Source organism: Macaca fascicularis, chromosome 11 (genome assembly GCF_037993035.2).
Source record: "Macaca fascicularis isolate 582-1 chromosome 11, T2T-MFA8v1.1".
Lineage (NCBI taxonomy): Eukaryota > Metazoa > Chordata > Mammalia > Primates > Cercopithecidae > Macaca > Macaca fascicularis.
Genome location: NC_088385.1, coordinates 83,596,216 through 83,617,365, shown reverse-complemented (window position 1 = coordinate 83,617,365; position 21,150 = coordinate 83,596,216). Strand labels below are relative to the sequence as shown.

General features: G+C 38.0%; 1 protein-coding gene across 12 annotated transcripts in view; it reads right to left on the bottom strand.

Moving 5' to 3' along the window:
• ZDHHC17 (zDHHC palmitoyltransferase 17) overlaps positions 1-21,150 on the bottom strand; it is an 88,517-nt gene that overhangs the window by 63,746 nt on the left and 3,621 nt on the right. For 3 of the 12 annotated variants that reach the window (XM_074007452.1, XM_074007453.1, XM_074007456.1), the window contains exon 2: positions 7,013-7,071. The exons of the other annotated variants lie outside the window; for them this stretch is intronic. The gene's annotated coding sequence lies outside the window, so the exon portion shown is untranslated. The remainder of the gene's footprint in view (positions 1-7,012; positions 7,072-21,150) is intronic. 12 annotated transcript variants of the gene reach the window in all.

The window sequence follows — 21,150 nt, the reverse complement described above, 5'->3', positions numbered from 1 at the left end:
TCTTTTGGTCATTTTATTGTACTTGACTCCTGAAATTTGCTTAATATATTTGAATTAGACTTTTATATATATATATAAGATTAAATATTAATCTTTTTCATACTGATCTAAAGACGTCTGTTCCATGTTTAGAACTGTTCATTTATGCTTTCAATATAATTCAGAGATTATAACCTTTATAGCCACATGTATTAATCTTTTCCTTGTGCTTCTTTGGTTTTCATTTTTATATTTCAATACTGCTACAATTATTAGTGCTATTCATGAAATATTTTCATTTCTCTTCTCAGGCACAAGGTCGAACTGTACACCCTTGGCCCTTTGAAAGGTAAGTGTGCCCAAGTGATGGACCATGTGATCTTAACCAATGGAATATGAATAAAAAGGATCTATTGCTTTCAGAGAACAAGTTTAAGAGCCAATATGCAATTCCCCAGTCTTTCTTTCCAACTGCCAAGGAGACTGGCAATCTTCTCGAGAGTAGAGATAATCACTGGATAGAATAGCTACTATCCAACCCACAATGTATGTGTAGCATAAACTACTAACATTTTTTTAAGGGACAGGGTCTCACCATGTTGTCCAGGCTAGAGTATGGTGGCTATGCACAGACGTGATCATCACCCACTACAGCCTCGAACTCCTGGGCTCAAGCAATCCTCCTGTCTCAGCCTCCTGAGTAGCTGGTACTACAGGTGCCCACCACCACGCTCAGCTAAGCCACTGAAATTTAAGGTTGTTACTGCAGCAAAACATAGCTTATCCAGACTAACATGATTCTGAGAGTCATTTAGTTTGATAAACAACTAAATGGATAAATGAATCTATATAAATTTGGGAAATGGATCTATATAAATCATTTTCATTGTATTTTGAAGCTGGTTATAACTAGTATACGGTTTTACTACTAATGTTCACAGATTTATCTTATATGCAGCCACGATGTTAAACTATCATCTCTGATTTTAGATATCTTTGAATATTGTAAGAATACAAGTACTATCAACTCTCCTGCATGCGCGCGCGCGAGAGAGAGAGAGAGAGAGTGTGTGTGTGTGTTTTCACTCCATGGCCGATGCCATTGGCAAAAACATCAAATGCAATATTGGAAAAGTAAAATGAGAATACTTCCTTATTTCCATATTATTTTTCCTCCATTTTTAATACTCAATGTATTTAGTGTTTCTTCATTATAAAGTTGTTCAATCATCCTTATTCAAATATATTCCAGGGAATACATAACACTGTATATGGATTAATATGCCCACTTGATTGGGCATAAAAATGCCAACAGGCTCTTACATTATAGAATATGGCCAATTTAATATTTCATTTGAGATTATCAATTTCATCCTGTAAAGATTATGACTAGTATTATTTTTATGTATCTCCTAGTTGATAATATTATGAAAGTGACCTTTACTCTTCCCCTTGACCTCCCTTCTCCACCACAAGCCAACTGTTCTTATCAGCAGCCTACACTCAAGTCGTGGCCACATTTTCACTAGGTCCCAGAAAACTAGGGCAGACATAAAATGACTCTGGAAAATTCCAAGGAAAAAGCACCTTCTAAGTATTTTAATTTAAGTTGTTTTATTTTGGTTTTTTAAATGTTTGCATCAAGTGCATGTGTAAATTATTTAAATGTAATTACCAAAATGTAATTTGAATGGCAAAGAAACATAGCTGAAAATCCTAAAAAGTAGTGTAAACTATCTCTTAGAAGAGAAGTGCAAAAACCCCATCTTTGAGAATAAACAAAGACATTTAGGCATCTAGTTCAGCAGGCAACCGAGACCAATCAGGGAGTTTTGAGGAAGGAAGTAACAGAATTAGATATACAATTTTAATAGATCATCTAAAGATTTTTTTTTCCTTTCCACCATTTCCACAATTTATACTTCTGTCTTTCCTGTGCTATTTACTAGAAGGCATTTCTAACTATCAAAATGTCCAAGCCGGAAACATTCAGCTTGGTGCAGTGGTACATACTTATAATCCCCACAACTCATGAGGCTGATGAGGAAGGATCACATGAGCCAGGAGTTTGAGACCAGTCTGAGGAACATAGTGAGACTCTGTCTCTAAAAATAAAAATTTAAAAGGCCAGGCACAGTGGTTCACGCCTGTAATCCCAGCACTTTGGGAGGCCATGGTGGGTGGATTGCTTGAGTTTAGGAGTTCAAGACCAATGTGACCAACATGGTAAAATCACATCTCAGCTAAAAATACAAAAACTTAGCCAGGCGTGGTGGCAGGTGTGCCTGTAATCCCAGCTACTCAGTGGGCTGAGGCAAGTGATTCACTTCAACCCAGAAGAGGTTGTAGTGAGCCAAGATCGTGCCACTGCAACACAGACTGGATGACAGAGCAAGACTCTGTCTCAAAAATAAATAAATAAAAATAAAAATAAAAAAATTAGCTGGGCTTGATGGCATGCACCTGTAATCCCAGCGACTCAGGAGGCTGTGATGGGAGGATCACTTGAGCCTACAGTAAACTGTGATCACACCACTGCACTCCTGGGCAACAGAGCAAGACCCCAGCTCTTCAAAAAAGAAAAAAAAAAGGAAATTTATTCCCCCTTGATTCTTTATCCCACAGCTTCAAATATTCACCAAGTCACAATCCTTCTTTTCTCAAAACAAATCCATCCCTTCCTCTGTATTAATATTCTCACAAATGGTCTACCCATATTACTGTCCCTATCACTCCCTTATTTAAAATCCTTAAAATCATACATATAGGGTAAACAGAGTACATTTCAGCAATCATACAAAATCCTTCATGAAGTGGTCCCAATTTGCTTTTTCCAGCTTTAGTACCCAGCGTTCCCTTCTACACATCCTACACATTTACGTACACCAGTCATTCCAAGAAGTCATGTACTTTTAAAAACCTCAGTATCTCTGTGCTCATGTTAGCTATTCTACTTAAAAGACACACCCCATCTCAGGCTCAGGCAAACCTTTACAAATTACAATTCAATTAACAATTCAAGAGTCACCATAGCCTTCTTTGTCCCAGGCAGTTAAATGACCTATTTTGTGTTCCCCTGTGCTATGCAAATAAATTATTACAGAGGACAAAGGATGGTGGACAATAATTTTTTCAAGTTTACAATGGGTTTATCAGGACATAACCACCATCATAAGTAGAGAAGTATCTGGACTCACAATGGTTCAACTTATAATTTTTAACTTTATGATGGATTTAACAGAGTATTAAATGCATTTCTGACTTATGATGAGTTTAGGGGAATGTGGTCCCATCGTAAGGTGAGGCGTATGAGGGGACCTCAAAAAGTATGCAGAAAAAAATGGAATCAAAAGATTAAAAATATAAACTTCACTTCTCAACATAATAAAGCCCCATCAAGTTCAAGACACTTTTGTAAATGATATCAGACATTTAGTCTATCCCTAAAAAACTGAAGGTCCTGAGAATTTAACCACGTCAATACAATATTTTTCACATTATTACCTGAAAAAAATGGGTGCCCTTTAAAGATTTTTTAAGATTAGGGAACAAAAAGAAGTTAGAAGGAGCTAATTCAGAACTATAAGGTGGATGTCTGATGATTTCTCATTGAAACTCCCAAAATTGTCCTTTTTGATGACAGAAATTAGTAGGAGCATTGTCACAGTAGAGAAGGACTCTCTGGTAAAGCTTTCCCAGGCATTTTCTCTGCTAAAGCTTTGGCTAGCCTTCTCATAAGAAGCAGATGTTGTCATTCTTTGGCACTCCAGAAAATAAACAAGCCAAATGCCTTGAGCATCCAAAATTCTGTTACCACAACCTTTACTCCTGACTTTTTGCTTTTGCTTTGAGTAGACCACTGGTAGCCATTGCTTTGATTGTGCTTTGTCTTCAGGATCATACTGGTAAAGACATGTTCATCTCCTGTTACAATTCTTCAAATAAATGCTTCAGGATCTTGATTAAAAACTCTGCTCTTGTCTGCAGCCAGTATGTATGCAAGGGTTTTGGCACCCATCTTGTGGAAAGTTGGCTCAACCTCTTCAGTCAGAATTGTATAAGCTGAACCAGTTGAGATGTCTCTGGTGTTGCTTCTTGTTTCTGCTGTTAATCCTCCACCCTGTTCAATTAGGGCATGAACAAGATGAATTTTTTCCTCACAAATTGACGTTGATGGTCTTCTGCTGCTGGCTTCATCTTCAACATCATCTTATCCTTTCTTAAAACAAGTTATCCATTTATATACTGCTGATTTGTTTGGGGCATTGTCCCCATAAACTTTCACAAAGCATCAATGATTTCACCATCTTCTACCCGAGCTTCACCATAAATATGATGTTTGTTCTTGTTTCGATTTTAGTAGAATTCATGTTGCTCTGACAAGGGCTCTTTTCAAACTGATGTCTTATCCTTCTTAATGCCTCAAACTAGATCTGGTTTAGACATGTTACAACAAGTTAGTTAAAAGTTTATTTTGCTGCAAAAAAAATTTGAAATCCACATACAGATTTTTCATAATACACATTTTCCATGAACTTTTTGAAACCTGTATATATTGTATGGTGGTATATGTGCTAGTTTAGTATTGCTCTAATAAATTACCACAAACTTAGTGGTTTAAAACAACACGAATTCATTATCTTACAGTTCTGGAGATCAGAAGTCCAAAATCATCACTAGGCTAATGTCAAAATGTCAGCAGGGCCACACACTCTGCTCCCTCCAGAGGCTCTAAGGGAGAATCTGTTCCTTGCCTCTTCTACCCCTCTTGCGTACTGGCATAATTAAGGCCAACATTTTCAAATCTCTCTCCACTGTTTTTACATTGCCTTCTCCTCTGTGTATATGTTCAAATCTCCCTCCACCTCCTTCTTACATGGATATATGTGATTACATTTAGGGCTCAGCTAACCAAAATAATCCCTCCATCTCAAGATACTTAATTATCTCTGTAAAAACTCTTTTTCCTGATAAGGTAACATTTATAGGTTCCAGAGATTAGGACCTGATATCTTTGGGAAACCATTATTGTGCCTACTAACGGATGAAAATAAGAGTGGAGAAGTGAGAAGAGATAAAATCTGTATTCCATGGTGATACGGTTTGGCTCCGTGTCCCCATCCAAATCTCATCTTGAATTGTATTCCCCAGGTATTGAGGGAAGCACCTGACGGGAGGTGACTGGATTATGGGGGCAGTTTCCACCATGTTGTTCTCATGATAATGAGTTCTCATGAGATCTGATGGTTTCATAAGCGTTCGACAGTTCCTCCTTCATGTACCCCTCTCCTCTTTCCTGCCACCACATAAGACATGCCTGCTTCCCCTTCCACTATGATTGCAAGTTTCCTGAGGCCTCCCCAGCCATGTGGCACTGTGACTCAATTAAATATCTTTCCTTTATAAATCACCCAGTCTCGGGTATTTCTTTATAGCGGTGTGACAACAGACTAACACACATGGCTGGAGCTTTGTAGTTTTCTCTTAGCTATCAAATACCCTCAATCATGGGAGACGCCTAACCTTGGGGTCTCTCTTGTAGGACATTTTGAGAGATCTGAAATTCACCCTGTGGGGACTAACTTTCTACTTGACCAAACTTTAGTCAGGCTCCTCTGAGCCCTCTTCTCAACTAGGCCTCAATGTTGGCCCTTGCCATTTGGGGGCCTGCATATCCCAATTTTTGTAAGAATTCTGCTAAGTCAATTAGAGAGAATTCCCCACCCTCAGTATCTGATGACCTTGGCCTGCTTGACCAGGCAGGCCAAGGTCATCAGATACTGAGGGTGGGGAATTCTGTTAAGTTGTTTTAGCAAGAATACCCTGCCCTTGATGTCTTCTCTTGGTAATTTTCCATCTGCTAACACCCCTCATTCTGCTTGTTGACTATAAATCCCCACCTGTCCTTGCTGTATTTGGAATTCAGTCCAGTTCTATACTGAGGTATCTTTTCCACTATTACAAAGTTCCTGAATGAAATCTGCTGTTTACCACTTCAGTCACTGTCCAGTTCTGACTTTCTCTGACAAGACTTCCCTCTGTAACATTCTCTGGTACAAACGAAACATTCTCCAGCACAATTCTTAAAACTCTTCCTCAGCTCCTACTCCAGTGGCACATACCTGAGGTTGTGTCTGCTGAGGAGGCAACTTTCTTTGTTAAGTTTCTTTCAAGATGGCACTAGACTGAACAGCCTCTGAAGTGTTTGCCTGGCCCAAAGGAAACGCTCTTGATTCAACATCACCAGACACATAGCGAAAGTCCTCTCTTCCAGCTTCTCCACTGTGAAGCTATTTTATATATCTGTTACATTTATTCTTCTCCAGGAATGCAGCAGCAGGCCCCAGTCTCTGGGTCTTCCATAATTCCAGGAGACCCAAATCACACTTTTCCCAAGAATTCTCTAACACTTTACTCAGGTAACATTCCAGAGAGGAGGCCTAACTATTTTCTGCAACCCAGCAGGCATCCAGCTAAAGGACCATCTTCCTTCCTGAAAAGTCCCCAAATCTCTCAGAGAAATTGTTTTTCACCCACTGGGAAGATAATATAAAAACTACAGCACTCCATTTTGAGCTGATATCTCTTCAAAGAATCCTTCCTCACATTAAATTCTTTTTTTATCTTGTATAGGCTGGAGGTGCTAAAGTTCCAGAACAAATCATGGCCACTTGCCAACAAATTCAACACCATCTCTTTATAACGCAGGGAACCTTTATCAGTTACTATCCTTAGCTTTAGGCTCCAGGAAAAATGCTAAGGTGACAAAAAAAGACCCACTTAACACTCAGTTATACAAATACATCATACAGTACTTATCCTATCACACCTAGAATTTTTCAGTTAACATTACATTTTTGAGATTTATCTGTGCTGATACATGTAGCTCTACTTTATTCAATGTCATTGCTAAATGGTATTACATTACATGAATAAGTCAGATATATTCTCCTACTGTCTTAGTCCACTTTGTGTTGCTATAATAGAATACTACGGACTGGGTAATTTGTAAAGAAAATAAAGTATTTCTTACAGTTCTGAAGGCTGAGCAGTCCAAGGTGAAGGGGCCCACATCTGGCAAGGCCCTTCTTGCTGCATCATCCCATGGTGGAAGGTGCAAGGGCAAGAGAGCATGAGAGAGCAAACAAGAGAGGACTAAACTCGCTTTTAGAACAACCCACTCTCGAATAACAAACTCACTCTCTTGATAAGGACATTAATCCATTCATGAAGGCAGAGCCCTCTTAGCCTAATCACCTCTCAGCAGTCCCACATCTTAATACCATCACAATGGCAATTAAATTTCAACATGAGTTTTAGGGGAGACATTCAAAACAAAGCACCTATTAAAATACAAGTCGTGGGGGGAGTGGAGAGGGATAGCATTAGGAGATATACCTAATGTAAATGACGAGTTAATGGGTGCAGCACATCAACATGGCACATGTATACATATGTAACAAACCTGCACGTTGTGCACATGTACCCTAGAACTTAAAGTATAATAAAAGAGTCAACAAACAAACAAACAAATAAATAAATGAAATACAAGTCACTTACACTTTTTGCTACTACAAACCATATTGCAATGAACAATCTTATACGGGTCTCATCTGTGAAAGTTTCTCTAGAGTAAGTACATATTAGTATTAATAGAACTTATGAGTATCTTCAACTATCTTTCAAGGTAGTAGTAACAATTTACGCTCTCACTAGCAATGTGTGAGTTATCTTTCACTATACTTGGATTTATCAGACTTCTTAATTTGGGGAGATCCAATGGCTACCAAATTTTATCTTGTTTGATTTGTATTTCCCTGAAGAAAAGTGAAGAAGTTGATCAAAGAGAGATCAACTACATCAATGCTATTGAAAAGTCAGGAAGAATGAAGACTGCAAGTAATCATTAGATTTAACAATACAGAGGTCACATTACTTTGAAAGTGGAGCACATGTTAGACTGCAGTTGACTTAAGAAAAGATGGGAGAAAAGGAACTGGGAACAGCAAGTACAGAAAACTTTTTAAGAATTTTACTACAAAGAAGTTGGGCTAGTAGCCAGAAGTGACATGGAATCAAAGAAAAATAAAGTTTTTTATTTTGCTTTTGTTTTCTAAGATGAGAGAAATTATCACTAACAGAAATGATCTGGTAGAGCCAAAACTAATGATGTTAAGTGTAGAGAACTGCTGGAGAGGTATCCTTAAGTGGGCATGAGGAGACAGAAATTAGTGTAACCAAACATGTACAGTATCTTTTATGCTGGAAACTACAAAACACCAATAAAAGAAGTCAAAGAATATCTAAATAAATAAGGAGGCATGCCATAATGACGGACTGGAAATTTTAACATGGTAAAAACTGTCAATTCTCCAACTGACATATAAATTTAATATCAGAATCCCAGCAAGTAGACAATAGACAAGTTAAACCTAAAATTTACATAGTTAGTAAAAGAAAACAAATAGCTAAAACTATTTTGAAAGAGATGAATAAAGTGAGAAGCAGCAAACTACTAAACTTCAAGACCTATTATATAGCTATAGTAATCAAGACTGTGTAGTATTGGCTGAGGGATAGATACATAAATCAATGAAACAGAAGACCCAGAAATAAAAACGACAAATATGCTCAACTGATTTTTTACAACAATGTAAAAGCAATTCAATGGAAGAAATGTTACTAGAGCAGCTGGATATCCATAGGCAAAAAAAAGAAAAAAGAAGCTCAACCTTAATTTTCACACTTTATACAAAAAATAACTCAAAATTAATCATGAACTTGAATGTTAAAAGCAAAATTATAAACTTAAAAAAATAGAAGACAATCTTTGGGATCTCAGGCTAGGCAAAGAAAACTCAGACTTGACACGAAAAGCACAATTCATAAAAAGAAAAATTGGTCAAATAGACTTCATCAAAATTAAAACTCTTGCTCTGAGAAAGACTCTGTTATGAGGCTGATGTGGTTTGGCTGTGTCCCCACCCAAATCTCATCTCGAATTGTAGTTCCCATAATTCCCACCTGTCATGGGAGAGAACCGGTAGGACGTAATTGAATCATGGAAGTGGGTCTTTCTCATGCTATTCTAGTGAGATAGTGAGTAATCTCACAAGACCTGATAGTTTTATAAATGTGAGTTCCCCTGCACACACTTTTTTGCCTATCACCATGTAAGACGTGACTTTGCTCCTCCTTGCCTTCTGCCATGATTGTGAGGCCTCCCCAGCCATGTGTAACTGAGAGTCAATTTAACCTCCTTCCTTTATAAATTACCTGGTCTTGGGTATGTTTTTATTAGCAGTGTGAGAACAGACTAATACAAAGGCTGAAAAGACAAGCTACAGACTGGGAGAAAATAATTGCAAATCACAACAAAGTACTAGTGCCTAAGATACATAAACAGCTCTCATAACTTGACAGTAAAATAAATAATCAACTAGGAAATAGGCAAAAGACACTATTATCGGCTGAAACGTATACCCCCAAAACTCATATGTTGAAGCTCTAACCCCTGTACCTCAGAACAGACTGTATTTGGAGCTAGGGCCTTTAAAGAGGTGATTAAATTAACATGAGGCCATTGGGTGGGCCCTAATCCAATGTGATTACTGTCTTTTTAAAAAGGAGAAAATTTGGATACATAAAGAGATCATGTAAGAGTATGAGAACGCAGCCATCTGCAAGCTAAGGAGAGAGACCTCAGAAGAAACTTGATCTTGGACTTCTAGCCTCCAAAATTGTGGAGAAAAAAATTTTCCATTGTTTAAGTCACCCAGTTTGTGGCATTCTGTTATGGGAGCCCTGGCAAAGTCATACAGACATGAAGAGACACTTCGATAAACAAGATATACAAATGGCAAATATGCACATGAAAAAATATTTAACATCATCTGCCATTAGGGAAATGCAAGTTAACATGACAATGACTTATCACTTACCTATAAGACCGGGCTAAAATTAAAAAGTGTCAAAAATTTCTTTATTATGGTTGCTGACTCAGCATCCATTTTTTAGATCTAACATGAGTTATCTGAAACCCAGCTATAGCCCACCATGTTTGGCCTAGTTAAAACTTCCCGGTCAGGTGCAGTGGCTCACGCCTGTAATCCCAGCACTCTGGGAGGCCGAAGCAGGCAGATCACCTGAGGTCAGGAGTATGAGACCAGCCTGGCCAACATATCATCAAACCCTGTCTCTAGGAAAAAATACAAAAAATTAGCTGGGTGTGGCAGTGCATGCCTATAGTCCCAGCTACTTGGGAAGCTAAGGCAGGAGAGTAGGAGAATCGCTTGAACCCACCCGGCAGGCAGAGGTTGCAGTGAGCAGAGATCGCACCACTCTATTCCACCCTGGGTGGGAGTAACACTCTGTCTCAAAAAAAAAAAAAAAAAAAGCTTCCCTTGCCTGTGTGATTGTCTGCAATATAGACTTGTTCATCTCACTGACCAAAAACTCAATATTCCCCACAGCTGCTGACCACAATGAAAACCTAATGATCAACACCAGAGTCATGTAAATAAGATCTCCCTTCACGAGTGTTTGCTTTAAACTAGCCAATCCACAACCCCCACAAGAAAGCCTACAGGATAATGCCCATGTACTTTAAAAAAGGCAGAGCCCCACTGATAGCCTCCTTTCCCTCTCACTCTTTCTCTCTCTCCCCCCTAACCTAAGCTCCCGGCATCCTTCCTTAAGCTTAACCTCTCTGGGCCCTATGAGTAAATCTCATTTCATTCTGGTTTCATTTCCTCATGTGTCTCACCTGACACACACGCACAAACCTAACTCATCTCCCCAATCCCTGCGAGGGCTCTCCTAGAGAGTGAGGCTACTTGCCTTGTGGCCCTTTCAAAATAGAGACCCCAAGACCAATTAGAAAGTAAATACAACAATAAAAATCATAACAAAGTAACAATACCAAATGCTGGTGAGGATGCAGCTCTCCCTCACCCTCACTCATGTACTGCTGATTGGAATGTAAAATGTACAGCTACTTAGGAAAACAGCTTGTCAGTTTCTTACAAACATTAAGATACAACTACCATATGACCCAGTAATTGCACTCCCAGAGGAAGGAAAATTTATGCTTACGTGAATACTTGTACACAAATGTTTAAAGCAGTTTAATTTCTAATAACCCAAACCTGGAAACAACCCAGATAATCTTCAATGGGTGAATGGTTAACACATCCATACCGTGGGATACTATTCAGTAACAAAAAGGAACAAGGTACTGATACAACAACCTGATGACTCTCCAGAGAATTATGCTGAATGAGAAAACCCAATCCCATAAGGTTACATACTACATGATTCCACTTATATAACATTCTTAAAATTACAAACTAATGGAAATGGAGAACAGGTTAGTGATTGCCAAGAGTTAAGGAGAGGCTAGGGGCTAGAAGGAAGACCACGTGGGTATAAAAGGGCAATATCAAGAATCCTTATGGGGAAGGAAATGTGCTGTATCTTTACTGTACCAATGTTACTTTCCTGGTTGTGCTATTATATACTCTCCTATCCTGTCTTATCCTATCCTGTCCTATCCTATACTACAGTGTCCTATAATTTTGCAAGGTATTACCACTGGGAGAACCAAGGTAAAGGGTACATGAGATATCTCCGTGTTATTTCCTATAACTGCATGTGAATCTACAATTATCTTAAAATTAAAAGTTAAGGAAAAGTTATCAACTTGAACATTTAAAATGTGCACAATTTATCACAAAATATGCCTCAATAAAAAGTTATACAGTAAAAAAAATTTTAATACATACATGTTTTTTTAAAAACTGTCCAGAACAATGCTGTCCAATTGAACTTTCTGTATATAGATTATCGACACGTTCTATAATTCTGTGCTACCTAAAACAACAGCCACTAGCCACACATAGCTAATAAACACTTGAAATGTGACTTGTATAACTGAAAAACTGAATTTTAAATTTTATTCATTTTAATTAAATTTAAACTGCCACATGTCAGTGGTGGTCACCATCGAACAATGCAGGTCCAGACACTACAAATAACAGGGAAGATCGTTATGTGCTAAAATAGAGCTATGTCCAAACCGCATTCAGAAAAATACAGATTTTATAACATTTATGTAATAAAAACAAGGAAATAAATATACATGAACATGTATGTAAAATATATATTTAAATGTATAAGCACAGAAAATTCTGAGTGTACTCAAAAGTAGTATTTACCCGTGAGGAGTGAGAGAAGTTTGTGCTTGCTGGGACAGGGAACTGTGGGACTTTCACCTTGAACTATATATCCTTCTGTACTACTTAAATTTTTTACAATAATCATGTGTCACCTTTAAGGCTTAAAAAAACCCATGCTGAAACTTAAATTTCTGATACCTTTAACATTATCTATACATTATTCAACAGTATAGAATGAATCAGATGTTAGGATAATAATGTTCAGAAAGTTTAAGTTTACATATGGTCTGCAATGCTAGAAGACTAGATTCTAGTTTGTCAAGAACTTTTTTTTTCCAACTGTACCCTTTTTTGGGACTTGATTACATCAATTATTCAATGGAAAAAGGACACAAATAAGGAAAAAAAAGTTTAAATAATGGGAATTTCTGAAATCAAGCTAATTAACCTCTCACAAACAGATGGAAGATTCTGGCTATTTATATTATGAGTGGTCAAAGAGAAAGCAAAATTTCTAAAGAAAACACTGTCTAGAATTTATTCATGATTATATTCACAGAATTAAAAATAAAGATTAATGAATATTTATAATTTCAGTGAAAGAATATAGGGAGGTAAAATTCTAGGGTTAAAAACAGGATTAACAGCAGTGTACATGCTCTCTTAAAATCTTGGAACTGCAGAAAGAAAGTAAAGATTATAAAACAATAGCTAACTCTATCTGCCAGGTATTGTTCTAAATTTTACTTAGAGACAGAATTTCATAAAATCAAAAAATGATATTGATTATAATATGCACCATTACTGTATGTACCACTAAGAAAGAAAATACTGCCAACTGAACTGAACGCTTTTTTATCACTTCAAATTTTTACTTCTACTAATTAAAGGATTATTTACACTAATTGAAAAACATTTTACAGACTTACTTGGATTTTTAAAACATCACTCTTTTGGCTATATCAAAAGGAGATAAACAAATCAGTTATTGTATTGCTAAAACTTGTTCATGCTCAAGGTTAGCCTCTTTGGAATCACTGTTCAACTTAGAGTTGTTAATACTATAACAACTTAGAGTTGTTAATTCATCACAATATTGTTTACCAGCCACCAAGAACACTGAAATACAGCATTTCTTAAAAGAATGTCACTATTATCTCTGGGATTTCTTTCTCCAAGCCACTGACACACATTCCACAAGTTTTGATGATTTTCTTGATCTTCTGGAAGTTATCAACAGTTTTCAGAAAACAATCAGTAATCAAACTCCTTTCTAAAATTCTCTTTAAATGGATTGCTAATGAAATGGGGGCAGCAGGTATACAATTGTGCTATCAGGAATAACCACAAAGAGGTCGGGCATGGTGGTCCCAGCACTTTGAGAGGCCAAGGCAGGTGGATTGCTTGAGCCCAGGAGTTCAAGACTAGCCTGGTCAACATGGCAAAACCCTGTCTCTACTAAAAATACAAAAAATTAATCAGGCATGGTGGTGCACACCCGCAGTCCCAGCCACAGTAAGATCCCGTCTCAGAAAAGAAAAAGAAAAGGAATAACCACAAAGATGCCACATGCACAGGCACTGACAGTCACTATTGCAGTTTGGCTAAAGCAACAGACACCATTAACTATAAGTCACAAATCCCAATTTCAGAGATATTAAAATGTAAAACGTAGACAAATTAAAATCTACAAAAGGTATATTAACTCGTTTAATCTCATAAGGACCCTAAGAAGTAGGTATTATTAACCCCACTTTTCAGATAATAAAACTGAGGTACCCAGAAGATTAAGTAATTTGCCCAAGATCATAGAGTTACTAACTGCTGGATGAGGCATTTGAGGTACATTATTCTCCCTGAAATGTATTCCAAAACAGCTGTACTAAGTAGGAGAATGTGGTCCAGTAACAAATCTTTAGAAGAGATTTACAGATAATACAAATGACAGTACGACTCTTCAAAAATGTTTAAACTTGAGACACCTATAATTCAATCAGCACCATCTGTCCTCTTATCAGCTCTGCCACAGATTTAATACTGAGACTACTCATCTCCATCCTTATTTACACCTAGGGTTATTTCAACAAGAGACACCCGCTGTCAAAGGCTGTTAGGGGTGGAGGGGGGCCACGTGTGTGTGTGTACATATTCCTTTTTTTGAGACAGGGACTCACTCTCATCCTGGCTGAAGTGCAGTGGCATGATCACTGCTCACTGCAGCCTCAACCTCCTGGGTTCAGGCAATCCTCCTGCCTCAGCCTCCTAAGTAGCTGGGACTACAGGCATGCATCACCACACCCAGCTAATTCTTTTATTTTTTGTAGAGACAGGGATCCCACTATGTTTCCCAGGCTGGTCTGGAATTGCTAGGCTCAAGCGATCCTCCCACCTCCGCCTCCGAAAGTGCTGGGATTTACAGGTACGAGCCATCACTCAGCCAAAAGTATATTTTACCTTATTAATTTATACTAAGCAAAACAATAGACTGAATAAAAAAATTTCAAAGAGAAGGACTTTTACGGAAATGTAGTTTTATTATTTCAAGTAAAAAGGTTACTAAAAGAAGTGGCCTTAGAGCAACTGCTAAAAATGAATCCTCCCCTAGTTCCTTTAATAACAAGGAAGAACTGATAGTTAACTCTAATAAAGTTTTCCTACTATATTGTAAAAAATAAGTAAAAAATAAATTGTGTTTTGACCTATTCATGTATATGGCAAAGTACATATAAGGATTATGGGCTTGGAAGTAAGAGTTTAGGTTCTAATATAAACTATGACAACTTTCTAATGATGTGAACCTGAGTAAACTACTTCACCTCTCTTGAGTCTGTTTCCTAATCTGTAAACAGCTCAACATATACACTTTGCAGAACTACTGTGAAAAGTAAACGAGCAAAACTTGGAAGCAATTAAGACATCCTTCGGTGGGTGAATGGATCTGATACATCCAGAAAATGAAATATTATTCAGCACTAAAAAGAAACGAACTATGAAGCCATGAAAAGACATGGAGGAACTTTAAATGAATATTACTAAGCCAAAGAAGCCAATCCAAAAGGGTACATACTGCATGATTGCAACTATATGATATTCTGGAAAAAAACAAAACTAAGGAGACAGTAAAAAAAATCAGGGATAGGTGGGAAGGACATATGAATAGGCAGAACACAGATTTTTAAGGCCATGGAACCATTCTATATGGCAACATAATGGCAGACACACATTACTCTTAAAGTGTTAAGAACTGGCCGGGTGCAGTGGCTCACACCTGTAAGCCCAGCACTTTGGGACATCGAGGCAGGCAGATCACCTGAGGTCAGGAGTTGGAGACCAGCCTGGTCAACACGGTGAAATCCCACCTCTACTAAAAATACAAAAAATTAGCCGGGTGTGGTGGCACGTGCCTGTAGTCCCAGCTACTCGGGAGGCTGAGGCAGGAGAACTGACTGAACCTAGGAGGCAGAGGTTGCAGTGAGCCAAGAATCACGCCATCGCACTCCAGCCTGGGCAACAAGAGCAATACTCCATCCCCCTCCCAAAGAAACAAAAACAAGTGTTAAGGCTGGGCGCAGTGGCACGCCTGTAATCCCAGCACTTTGGGAGGCCGAGACAGGCGGATCATGAGACAGGCGGATCACGAGGTCAGGAGATCAAGACCATCCTGGGTAACACATAGTGAAACCCCATCTCTACTTAAAAACAAAAAAAATACAAAAATTAGCTGGGTGTGGTGGCGCGTGCCTGTAATCCCAGCTACTCGGGAGGCTGAGGCAGGAGAATCGCTTGAACTCGGGAGGCAGAGGTTGCAGTGAGCTGAGATTGTGTCACTGCACTCCAGCCTGGCGACGAAGCTAGACTCCATCTCAAAAAAACAAGTGTTAAGAACCATAGACTATATAACATAAAGAGTGAGCCCTAATGTAAACTATGGCCTTTGGGTGATAACGATGCATCAATGTAGGTTCATCTCCCACAACAAGTGTACCACACTGGTGCAGAATGTCCATACTGGGGGAGGTTATGCATGTGTACAGGCAGGGAGCATATGGGAACTCTCTGTATTTTCTGCCCAATTTGGCTACCAACGTAAAAACTGCTCTTAAAAAATTAAGTCTGTTCAGCCGGGCGCAGTGGCTCACGCCTGTAATCCCAGCACTTTGGGAGGCCAAGGCAGGAGGATCACAAGGTTAGGAGACCGAGACCATCCTGGCTAACACGGTGAAACCCCGTCTCTACAAAAAATACAAAAAAAAAAAATTAGAGGGGCACAGTGGTGGGCACCGGTAGTCCCAGCTACGCAGGAGGTTGGGGCAGGAGAATGGCCCGAACCCAGGAGGCGGAGCTTGTGGTGACCCGAGATTGCGCCATTGCACTCCAGCCTGGGCAACAGAGCAAGACTCTGTCTAAAACAAAAAAATTAAGTCTGTTCAAAAAATTTAAAAACAAAACACAAATAAGACCATTTGTAACCACAGCTAGCTAGTGCCTAGAAAATCCAACTCTATCATCTCTATCACACAATACAACCTGGATTACTACTTAACCTTTCTATACCTCTGTTTCCTCATTTGTAAAATAGGTATAAAAAGCTGTGAGGATTAAATGAATGAATATATACGCAAAATTTTTAGGACAGTGCCTGGCTCACATTTACAATTTGCTGGCATCTCTGTCCTTGCTACACGGAAGACAGCAGCTGCTCTGCATTTGGAGAAAATGAAGCTGAAAGGGAGACAGGGAGGAGAGATAAGAGAGTTTTGGTGGCATTCTCAGCTCAGGTGCCAGTTGTCCTTGATTTCAACTGCATCCCTGCATCCTGAGTTTAGGTTATCTGAGACAGTAAATTCCCTTTTTTGTCCAACTACGTTTCAACAAGGTTGCTGACATCGCAACAAGAGGATCCTTACACAACAAGAAACTTCTGTCTTCAACTCAAAGAACTTTTTTTTTTTTCCCACGAGAATAGGGACAGTTTTGGTAACTACCAATTTTGTTCATCAGTTTTGTTCAAACTTCATTAAATCCTTCATAAATTAATGAGTATTCATAATTCAAAAATTATTCTTAAAAACTAAACAAGGGTAGGGTATACTAATATCTCAATCAGAAGCAATTTTTCACTTGATTTTTCCTAGAATACAACAACTGATAAAAATGTAAGCCATTTGACATATATACACAAAAAATGTCTTAGGTACAGTTAATGTTTCATCTTCATATCCTTAACAGTATCACTGATAATCAGAAAGATGATCCTAAGACACTATAATGTTCTGATTTATCAAAGAAAGATTCTATTATGTTTAGTATGTATTAACCCTAGAAAATAATTTGGCAAATTTGCAACAAGAATTGAAACAAAAACAAAAAAGTATTCTGTTTAACTCTCTGTAACTCAGGATATTAAGTTTATAGTATCTCATTCACAGAAGGCTGAAGTTTCACTGTACTTTCAAATTAGCTGCCTGTAGCTCTACTTTAAGAAAATTTTAAAAGAAGATATTTTATCCTAGGTCAAATTATTCCACTGGGTCAAATTTTATTTATGGATTTTACAAATATAATATTGTCTTGAATCATTATTTTTCAAATTCCAAATTTAAAATATTTGATTTTACTCTTAAATTATCCTTCTGTAATAAAATCTATTCATAAAATAATACTATAATCAGATAATGCACTGAAAGAGAATTTTACATAACCTTAACAGTGAAACGTCTTTTTGGATTATGTAATTGTTGTGGGTTCTGTTAAAAGTACACTGCATTTTTTTTTTTTTTTGAGATGGAGTTTTGCTCTTGTTGCCCAGGCTGGATGGCACGATCTCAGCTCACTGCAACCTCTGCCTCCCAGGTTCAAGCGATTCTCCTGCCTCAGCCTCCCGAGTAGCTGGGATTACAGGCATGCACCCCTACACCCAGTTAATTTTTTATTTTTAGTAGAGACGGAGTTTCTCCATGTTGGTCAGGCTGGTCTCGAACTCCCGACCTCAGGTAATCTGCCAGTCTCAGCCTCCCAAAGTGCCAGAATTACAGGCATGAGCCACAGAGCCCGGCCAGCACACTGCATTTTAAGACACCTTAACTGTTCAATGCTGACTACCTTAACATACCCTTACAACCCTCTCTAGAGGAAAGGAGGACCACAAATTACTTCTAATTTTAAAAAATACACACAGACACACTCTCCCTCATCTATCCTGAGGTATCTGAAGGTCTACAGTTAATCTTACATTACTTTCCAATGTGTTGTTTTGTACACCTTATTACTTTGGGACCTAGGAAGGGTCAGGACCATATTTGGATTCCCAATAAACACTCCCTGTAGCAAAGCACACACCTTTAAAAACATCAAATAGGGTAAAAGGGCTTATAATAAGAAGTCCTCTGCCCATCCTCTCCTCAATCCCCAGAGACAACCAATACTAATTATTTTAGCCACTCTAATACATGCATACTACAATTGTTTATCAATTTGAGATACTACTATTTACTACAATATTAACAGCCAACATTTGTTGTGTTTACTAAGTGCCCAACACAGAACTTCACACGTATTATCTCACTTAATCCTCACAACAGCCTCATAAAGTAGGTGTTATTATATCCCCATTTTAGTTTGGAAAATTGGGACGCAGAGTTCAGTAACGTGCCCAGGATCACAAGCTAGTAAGGAGCAGAATTGAGATTTGAATCCTAACACCATTGCTCACTTTTAACCTATATACTCTTATATCCATCGACTCCACAGTCCACTCTTAATAAATACTTTTGAGATTCACCCAAATTAAATAAAAATAATGAGAAAAATAAAACAAAGAAGCCGACGCAGGATGGCATTTCTCAAAACCAGAACAATTTTTTGGTCCTATACGTCAGTAATTTTCAACTTTGGCTTTGAGCACAATCCACGAAGTTTCATCAATTAATCACATTTTAATTTTATATCTATTGACTCAGTGATTACCAAGCTTAATAGTAATGCTCAGTGGTTACTATGCTTAACAATGGTTACTATACTAAGCATAGTAGTTACTATGCTTAATACAAAGTATTTTAAAATATACATTATTTTAAAATCTAGATGATTATTACACGATCTGTAGCATTTTTGCTGAATTTTTTAAAAAGGCATCAAATCCTAGTGACTTCGTAAAGAAGTGCTTTGAAGGAAAAGAGTTGCAGGTAACCTATCAGAAGAAAAACAACTTTCAAAGTAATTTTGTATCTGCTTTCTGAAAGCAGATGTGTACAAATACATATACATATATATACACACACACACACATATATATACACATAATATATACACATAATAGGGCAAAAAGTAATAGAAAAAGGCAAAATCATTTTTATTAAAGAAAAGCTTCATGGCCAGGTGTGGTGGCTCATGCCTGTAACCCCAGCAGTTTGGAAGGCCGAGGCAGGTGGCTCACCTGAGGTCAGGCGTTCCAGACCCACCTGGCCAACATGGTGAAACCCTGTCTCTACTAAAAATACAAAAAATTAGCCGGGTGTGGTGGCAGGCACCTGTTATCCCAGATACTCAGGAGGCTGACGCAGGAGAATTGCTTGAACCCGGCAGGCGGAGGTTGCAGCGAGCCAACGTCACGTCATTGCACTTCAGCCGGGGCAACAAGAGCGCAACTCCATCTCAAACAAAAGAAAAAAAAAACTTCAAAAAGTAGATTTTATGAAATCTGTGAGGACAGTAGATAACAGCAATGGTTCGATTTAATATTCAAACAAAAAATCATGAGAAATAAAATGAATGTGAAATAAAAAACGTTACCATAAAAAGAGAGAGGAAAATGAGAAAAAAGGCAACAGCAGAAGTTTTGAAATCGAGAAAAAAGGAAGAAAGAAAGAGATGAAAGCCCTAGATAATCTAGGCAATCCAGTTCAAAGCTCTGAGTCAGATGATTCTGAAATAGCCCCTATGATATTCTGGCAGAAGGGGATACTGTGATCTCATTCTATGAAAGAGCTGAGATGACTTACTGAGGATGTACTAGTAGGTAAAATGGAAGCTGGTCATAGCTAGTCTGCTGGACCAGTAGACCAACATACGGTCTCCGTCCCTCTACCGAAGCCTTTCTTCTAACCATTCTAAATGACAGGAATCTGATACCACTTACAAGCTACATTACTTAATTCAGTACTTATTTGAATCGTTAAGTGTTTCACATGCATACAACATCCCAACTAGTTATTTACCTTTTGGAAAACATATGCTATTCTTTTTATGTTATTTTAACCCATATAACCTAAACAATGCTATGTACCTAGTAGACAAATGCTCAAGTTGATTATCTTGAAAAATCACAACTTAAAACCAGAACATTTGAGTTTGAGGAAATCTTAGAGGTCATCTTGTCTAGCTACTTTACCTTAAAAGCAACAAAACTAAGACTAGTTAAGTATCTACTAGCTCAAGGTCACTGAGCTAGAACTAGCACCCTAATCCCTTGATAATCAGTTCATCTTTATCCAAAACAGCCTTTAATTTCTTTCATTTCGATAAAACAAATAATCACCTATTTCAAAAGAAAACAAAGTAACAGCAGCTTCCCTTTCAGTATTCAGGATATGCCAGAGCCTTTAGAAGGTACAATTCACTTGGCAGCCTATATGCCTAGGTCTATGGTAACTGCTTTATAAACATTATCCTAGTTAATATTCACAATAACTGTAAAAGGTGGCACTATTAACCCAACTTTACAAACGAGAAAAATGTACTTTGACCATGGTAACAGTAAGTTGCAGAAGTTACATTTTCAGTTTGTCACCATAGCTTTAGCTCTTTTTTTTTTTTTTTAAGACAGAGTTTCGCTCTTGTTGCCCAGGCTGGAGTGCAATCTCGGCTCACTGCAACCTCCACCTCCCGAGTTCAAGCAATTCTCCAGCCTCAGCCTCCCAAGGAACTGGGATTCCAGGCATATGCCACCACACATGGCTAATTTTGTATTTTTAATAGAGACGGGCTTTCTCCATGT